Genomic DNA, 7,462 nt, shown 5'->3' on the forward strand with positions numbered 1-7,462 from the left:
TGATTTCATATGTTGAATTTTATGAGTTGTTATTCTATGAGGAAGGATTTTGACCATTTTTCAAGGATATAAGAAATATGGTCTATGGATGAATTTGTGCATTTCAAGGGTGGTAGTACCCTGTGAGGACATTTGACCCCTGGAAAAGATAATGATATTCCACGGAGTGGACTTCGGACAAAATAAGTACGAGTTTTATCTCGATATGTGGGATACCCCAAGAATATGAAGCGATGAAGTATTATTGGATATAAAGGAGGTACAATGTTGGTAATATGGAGCAATTGTAACCCCATGATGAGTTAAAGCTATAAATGTGATGAGGTGAGCCCATAACCCACAGGCTCCAGGACCTGCGAAGAAGCAAGCACACTCTTGCTGAAGGAAAAACCCTGAAAGAAGTTACGACTTTATCAACAGACGATCTTATAGGAATAACGCAAAACCTGAGAGTGTGAAGAAACGATAGATGTTTGTTTGGCTTGCAGAATCAATGGATTATTTGAACCTAGTTCGTGGACAAGAGAAATTCTGCAATGCTTGTGAGGATGACCGAGTGTTAAAATGCGAGATTCACTAAAACCATATACAAGGTAATGATTTGGGTGCGGAATGGATTGATCACCATGCCGACTTACTCTTATTATTTGCCTCTGCTATATGGGATGGTAAATTTGAGTGACTTACCCATAGTAGGGAGACAGCGGTAATAAGCCTGATTGAACCTTAGAATGGTATGACAATTTTTCCCTTATACAAGGCAGCTGTTGCCAACCGTAGGTCATACGGTGAGGTTCAACCCAGACCCTTTTCCTGCAGGAGAAACCATAAATTGATAAACGCCATGAGATATCGATAGCTGTTTAGTGTTGGCGCCGGACCTGTCAGCTAAGAAGACCTAGTCTCGGAAGAACCTTACCAAGATGAAAGGACACAAGAATTGAGAAAAAAGGTTATGCCACTACCGGAAGAGCCCAGAGAAGAAATTATCCTGAAGATCTGAGAAGACTGACCCTGTCAACAATAAGGATGGAGTACATGAGTTTTGATGGAGCCGTAACCATGTTTCTAAGGGTGGTAGCACCCCAGACCTTCGTGACAATCGATGGATTTTTTAGGAGACCCCGAACCTAACCTATTTCTTTCTAGCCTCTTCGAATCTCGAGGGAGAGATTCATTTTAAGGGTGGTAGGTTTGTAACATCTCAAACTTCTAAATTTTGGAATGTTATATTAAATAAATAGTTTTGATTGATTGATTGTTTGATTGTGGTGTGGTTGGTTGTGTGAAATTGAGTGAAATTTGAAACTTTGAAAGTTAAATGAGAGGGAATAAAAGGACTTCCCAAACTTTCACCTTGCATTTATGACCTCCTTGAATTCAAATTTCATTTCATCACAAAACCCTAGAGAGAAGATGATATGACTTCTTCCATTTAATTAAATGAAAAAAGGTTTTTGAAAAGGTTTGAATTCCATTTGGAAATATTCCAAATTCAGAAACTTTATGCAACTCAATGATGTTCATGAGAGAAGATAAAATGACTTCTTCAAATTATATGAAATATGAGTTGGAAGTTTAAAATAAATCAAATTTAAGGTCCCTTTGAAGTTATTTTGAAACCCACTTTCAATTTGGAGTTATTTGGTTTTTATTCAAATTATTTTTCTCCAAAAATAAAATATATTGTCAATAGGATAAAATGATTCCCTATAATAAAAAGATGGAGAGAAATAGATTTTAAGTTATTTTGGTATTTTAAAACATTTTTATTTGGTTTTTATTTGAACCAGTAGCACTGTTCGCTTTATTTAAATTTTTTGAAATTTATTTTCCACTGAAAATATGTTCATCATTTAGGAAATATTTTTCTAAAAATTTGATATATAATATGCCTATGTAAAATTTTATTTTTATTTTCGTTATTCAATTTTCTTTTTCTGTTTTACTTTAAAAAACAAAAACTGCGCGTGCCCTTAGACCTAACAGTCGCCCATGTGCGCAGCATAGTGGCATCGGGCGCCCCACCATTTTATTTTTCTTCTCTCCTACTTGGGCTAGGCCCAACCGGCCATATTCTTTCCCCAGTTTTTTTCATAAACATTTTTCTTTTTCAGTTGACCGAATAAAAAAAACTAGAGCCGCAGTGTACACGCGCGACCGGCCGACGGAAGCCCCATGGCACACCTTTCCTCTTTGTCTCTTTTCTTTTCGTCTATATTTAGTTTTATATTACCTAGCATTTAATCTTTAATCCTCTTTTTCATCTATAAATATTAATTCATAGAGCCTTCAAAAATCATCCGATTCGGATTAAATTAATATTTTAGTTTGATTAGATTCATTAAAAAAATATTTCTCTTCTCTCCGACGGGACTTCTGAAAGTTGTCTCCTCTCTCCGAAGTATATATCGCTACTTCTAATGTCTGAGTTGGTGAATAGTATTCACGGTTTATTTTCGCTATTTTTTTTCATCCCCCTCCCACCATCTCCCTAGTTTAATTTTTTTCTTCTTCGCAACTAAAACCGAATCGCGTCTGATACTCTTTTCATTTATTCGTGCTTGCTTTGGTAGGTGTCGATTCAATTCAATCATGTAAAAATTTGATAACTAAGAATTTAGAAATAATACCATATATATGGGATCAACTTCTAAACAGATCACCTATCTCTTTTATTTATTTTTCCCACGGATCCCCTTCCATACTTAGCTTCTTCAAACCCGCACTAGACGCGCTTATCTCTTCTCCTAATAAAGCAGTACCTAAGTCGTCCCTTCCTTCGTCAGCCTCCCTCCCCCGTCAATCCACCCCTCGTACGAAAACCCCACTCGCCGATTTTTATCGACAGAAAACCAAAAAAGACCAAAGGTGAAAACTTACGCAGGACCTCCCTCCCGGCTCCCATTATCCCTAGCTAGCCCGCGCTCATCCCCTTCTACACCAGCAGCCGCCGCCCCCGCCCCGCACCCCTTGCCCTCCCTCCCTACCTTTTCCCAGCCGAGCGCCCCATCCACCTAATACAAAGGGCAACGCCGCGGCTGGGCAGTCCAGGAGGCGAGCGAGGCAGCGAGCAAAGTTTTTCATGGATCGATCGATACATGTGTGATTGTGTTTGCCTCTTCCTCAGCTGGCTGATCGAGCGTCCTCTACGTGCCCTCCCTCAGCAGCTCGTCGCCGCAGGCAGGTATCCACACGTGATGCCTATGTGCTGCACGCCATTTCTCTATGCAGGTGCCGCCATGGCCGTGTCATGGAGCTCGCCGCCGCGCCTTCCAACGACGCCCTGCGTCCAGGTCATCCAGATCCTGATTTGGGCGTTTGTTTTTTTGCCCTTGTTTCTGATTTGGGCGATTTTTTTTCAGGCATGGCGAGGGCGCTCGATGGCAGGAACGGCCGCATCAAGGAGGCAGCTAGGGACGGTGGCTCCAGGGCTCTACACGCCGTTGCCAGCCACGGGAAGATGTCGGTGTGTGTTTACCTGCTCGAGAAGCATGTTCAACGAAAATGTCAATGAACCTTTGGCCATAGCTTCTTCCTCTTCTCACAACAAGTGAGTTCTCTCTGCACTAGCATTAGTGCTATCAGTAATCACCGCTCTAGAATCCTGAATATATTTCTATATGATATCCAGCCGGTAATCGTGCAGGGTTTTGTCTAAAGTTTTTTCTTTTACAATTTGCAATGTACAAAGTTTGAATAAACTGCTGGCATCTAATTTTCCATCATATTATATTTTACGCATAAGTTTTGTATCTCCTTTCTAATGAGTAAATGGTGAATAGATCCTTTTTGTGAATTAAACATAATTCAGAGATGATAATGACTATGTAGCTTGCATTGCATGCATGTATGGTGGTGTATCTATTGAGCTGGAGAATATTTTAGTATTCATTCACTTGCAGCGATGGCAATGACCAACACAGTTTTTTCGTTTTCTGTTTCGTTCCTACGTTCTGGTTGGTACCGGTGTAGATTTTCTTCCTTAATAAAATACATAGAAGTAGATCGGATTGGTCACAAATATCTTACTACTTCAGCAGCAGTTATGTTTTTCCAACTGAAATCATTTTCCTTGCTAGGCACTAGCTATACCTGAAAACAGGTAAGAGACATGTTGTTGGCAACTCACCCTTAGTTACAGTTGAGGTACTTGCACAAAAGACGTGTGAAAATGTTTGATTTTAACATTGTTTTACCATATGCTTTGATTTCATCGGGAAAGAGGAGAAGACGAGAGGAAAAGAGTCCCTAGGGGTAAGTATGGCCGAGCACAACAGGTTGAAACAAAAATACTGAGATGGTGTTGAGAACAGAAAATAGGAGAAATACTCCAATGTTTTACACAACATGTTGTGACACATGCACACGACATAGATATTTTAATCAATATCTCATTTAATGAACTAATCAAGAAAGAAAAAAATAGATTGACTCATGATGACAAATATGTTCGTCTTGATTTGTACTATCAATTTTTATCGCAACACAGTCATAAGTCGCATGTGACGTTCACATTGTGAATTGAAATGATGTTTTGATTAGTGTCTTAGTTTGTTGTTTCATGGTAGCACGGGCATTCACCTGTGTTAGTTTTTCATCTTGAATGAAAGTAACTTTGTGTTATAATTGATTGAGCATATGAATTTATGAAGTATTGGTTGTGTATGCTAATTCTGACAGATGGAATCCTTTGCTTTCTAGCATCATGCACTAATATCTCTATCCCTAATGTCTCAGTTGGTAGAATAGCCTTCACGAATTTTTTTTGTCCCACCACTTTCGTCTATTTTTTTCTTTGGTTTTTTGTCCCCCACCCCACCCCACCCCATGCAAGCACCCTCAAAAAACAACCCGCACAAACACCGCTCCTATCGATCCCTTGGACGCACGAGATCGCCGCCGACGACCTCACAGAGAAGATGCCACCGAATCTTGTACACGTACGGGATCGCCGGATCCCTGGAACGCCGCTGATCTATTCACTACGTCGACGGAAACCAAGCGCTACACTAGAAACCAGGCCGATCCCAGAGCCAGAAGAAGAAGGAGAAGAGGGTGTCCATGGCTCATCAGGCGTCGGCGGGCAACGATGACACGCGGCTGCGAAGGTGTTCGTGGATGGCCTGGCGTGGAAGATGAGCAAGGAGGGCGTGCGCGACCAGTTCGAGCTCTTCGGCGAGATCCTCGAGGCCGTCGTCATCGCCAACAAGGGCACCGACATATCCAAGGGCCGCGGATTCGTGAGTACCCACCCAAACAATTCTCTCTTCCCCTCATCATCAATTCATGTTCAGTAGTTAATTCTCTTGTTTAATTCAGCCCTGTTAGTTGATGCTATGCCTAGATGGATGTTTGGCAGGTTACGTTTTGGGAGGCGGAGGCGGCCATTAGGGCGTGCTTGGGTCCGTACCGGTGATTGACGACCGAAGGACCAACTACAACCTTGCCCGCCTCAGGGTCCAAAGGTCCAAGGCCCCACAACCAACTGCCTCTGCATCCATATGCTGGTAATTAATTAATTTGATGTTTTGATTGTTAGTCATTGACCATGACCAAGAATCTGTCAATTAATTTGATGCTTTAGTTAACTTGTAATTTGCTGAATTATTATTGGTTAAGCACCGTGCATGTCTTCGTTTGATTGTTAGTCGGTGACCATTACCAAGAAGCTAGCTAGGTGTGCATGCATGCCACACACATTATCTGTTGTTGCAGTTTAAAATCATCTGCCAACTCTCTTTTCAAATAAAAAAAATCTGCCAACTTAATTAATCAATCATGTCGGATTGTAGACGCGGTGACCAGACAATGCAAAGTTCCTGTTTAGTTTGACATAGTTAGTAGAAGGTTTAGTGTCAATCTAGATTTGCTATGACTAATTTGAAAACTATACTGGTGTTATAGATTTGCTAGGACTAATTAATCTGTATGCACGGCTATTGCTCTTTTGATGTTTTTCACTGTCGAGATTACGCTTTTAGAAAATGTGTTTGTTTTGTTTTGTGTTAAGCTACAACAAAATATGATTTGATTCCACTCTGGACAATCTTCAAAGAGATGCTAATTCTCCATGATTATTAACTTGACGTCCGAAATTAAGTTTGCCTGTCCTATTGTGGTTTATTTCAGTTATGTGTGGTAATTGCAGCAATCAAGTTACCAAATCTGAAGCATTTTAGCAAGGCAACGGTACATGTGCTCTTTTGGTGGAAGATGAAGCTTTTGTTGGTAATGTGATGTTTTTTCTAACGAAGACTGACAATTAATTCAAAAGACTGACAATTAACCATGGGAAAGTAGTGCATCATGGAAGATTTGTAGTATGCTGTAACGCCCTCGATGCGGCTATATCTCCCACGTGTCGAAGCACGACTTAGAGGCATAACCGCATTGAAAGCAATGTCACAAGTGAGGTAATCTTCACACAACCCATGTAATACATAAGGGAAAAGATACATAGTTGGCTTACAATCGCCACTTCACACAATTATATGAATAAAGCATTACATCAACCAGATACAGTCAAGGTCTGACTACGAAACCAAAATAAAAGAAGACTACCCCAAATGCTACACAGATCCCCGATCGACCCCAACTGGGCTCCACTACTGATCAACTAGATGAAACAACACAAAGGACAATATCTTCATTGAGCTCCTCCTTGAGCTTGGTTGCGTCACCTACACGATATCATCGGCACCTGCAAGCTGGTTTTGGAAGTATCTGTGAGTCACGGGGACTCAACAATCTCACACCCTCGCGATCAAGGCTATTTAAGCTCATGGGTAAGGTAAAAGGTATGAGGTGGAGCTGCAGCAAGCGACTAGCATATATGGTGGCTAACATACGCAAATGAGAGCGAGAAGAGAAGGCAAAGCACGGTCGAACAACTATGATCAAGAAGTGATCCTAGAACAACCTACGTCAAGCATAACTCCAACACCGTGTTCACTTCCCGGACTCCGCCAAGAAGAGACCATCACGGCTACACACGCGGTTGATGTATTTTAATTAAGATAAACTTCAGGTTTTCTACAACCGGACATTAACAAATTCCCATCTGCCCATAACCGCGGGCTCGGCTTTCGAAAGTTCAAAACCCTGCATGGGTGTCCCAACTTAGCCCATCACAAGCTCTCGCGGTCAACGAAGGATATTCCTTCTCCCAAGACAATCCGATCAGAATCGGCACCCCGGTTACAAGACATCCTCGACAATGGTAAAACAAGTCCAGCAACACCGCCCGAATGTGCCGACAAATCCCTATAGGAGTTGCACATATCTCATTCTCAGGGCACACTCAGATTGTCCAAACTTCCGGTAGGCCAGCCCAGAGTTGCCCCTGGTGGCCACCGGCGGCTGACGAGGTGGACCAACACTCAGAGGAGCACTGGCCCGGGGGTTTAAATAAAGATGACCCTTGAGTTTGCAGAACCCAAGGGAAAGAAAATGCTAGGTG

General features: G+C 41.7%; 1 long non-coding RNA gene across 4 annotated transcripts; it reads left to right on the top strand.

Annotated features, from left to right (window-relative positions):
* Positions 1 to 2,886: 2,886 nt before the first annotated feature.
* On the top strand, positions 2,887 to 7,086 carry LOC125550746 (uncharacterized). Of its 4 annotated transcripts, none has more exons than XR_015600393.1 (4): positions 2,887 to 3,296; positions 3,366 to 5,243; positions 5,332 to 5,510; positions 6,152 to 7,086. It is a non-coding gene; the product is annotated as an uncharacterized LOC125550746 (long non-coding RNA). The 4 variants fall into 4 exon arrangements; XR_015600392.1 differs by having other exon boundaries at positions 5,323 to 5,510; positions 6,152 to 7,085; XR_015600394.1 differs by having other exon boundaries at positions 2,888 to 3,296; positions 5,348 to 5,510; positions 6,152 to 7,085.
* The last annotated feature ends 376 nt before the right edge of the window (positions 7,087 to 7,462 follow it).

The sequence above is a fragment of the Triticum urartu genome, chromosome 4A (genome assembly GCF_056163025.1).
Source record: "Triticum urartu cultivar PI428250 chromosome 4A, HENAU_Tu73, whole genome shotgun sequence".
Taxonomy (NCBI): Eukaryota; Viridiplantae; Streptophyta; class Magnoliopsida; order Poales; family Poaceae; genus Triticum; species Triticum urartu.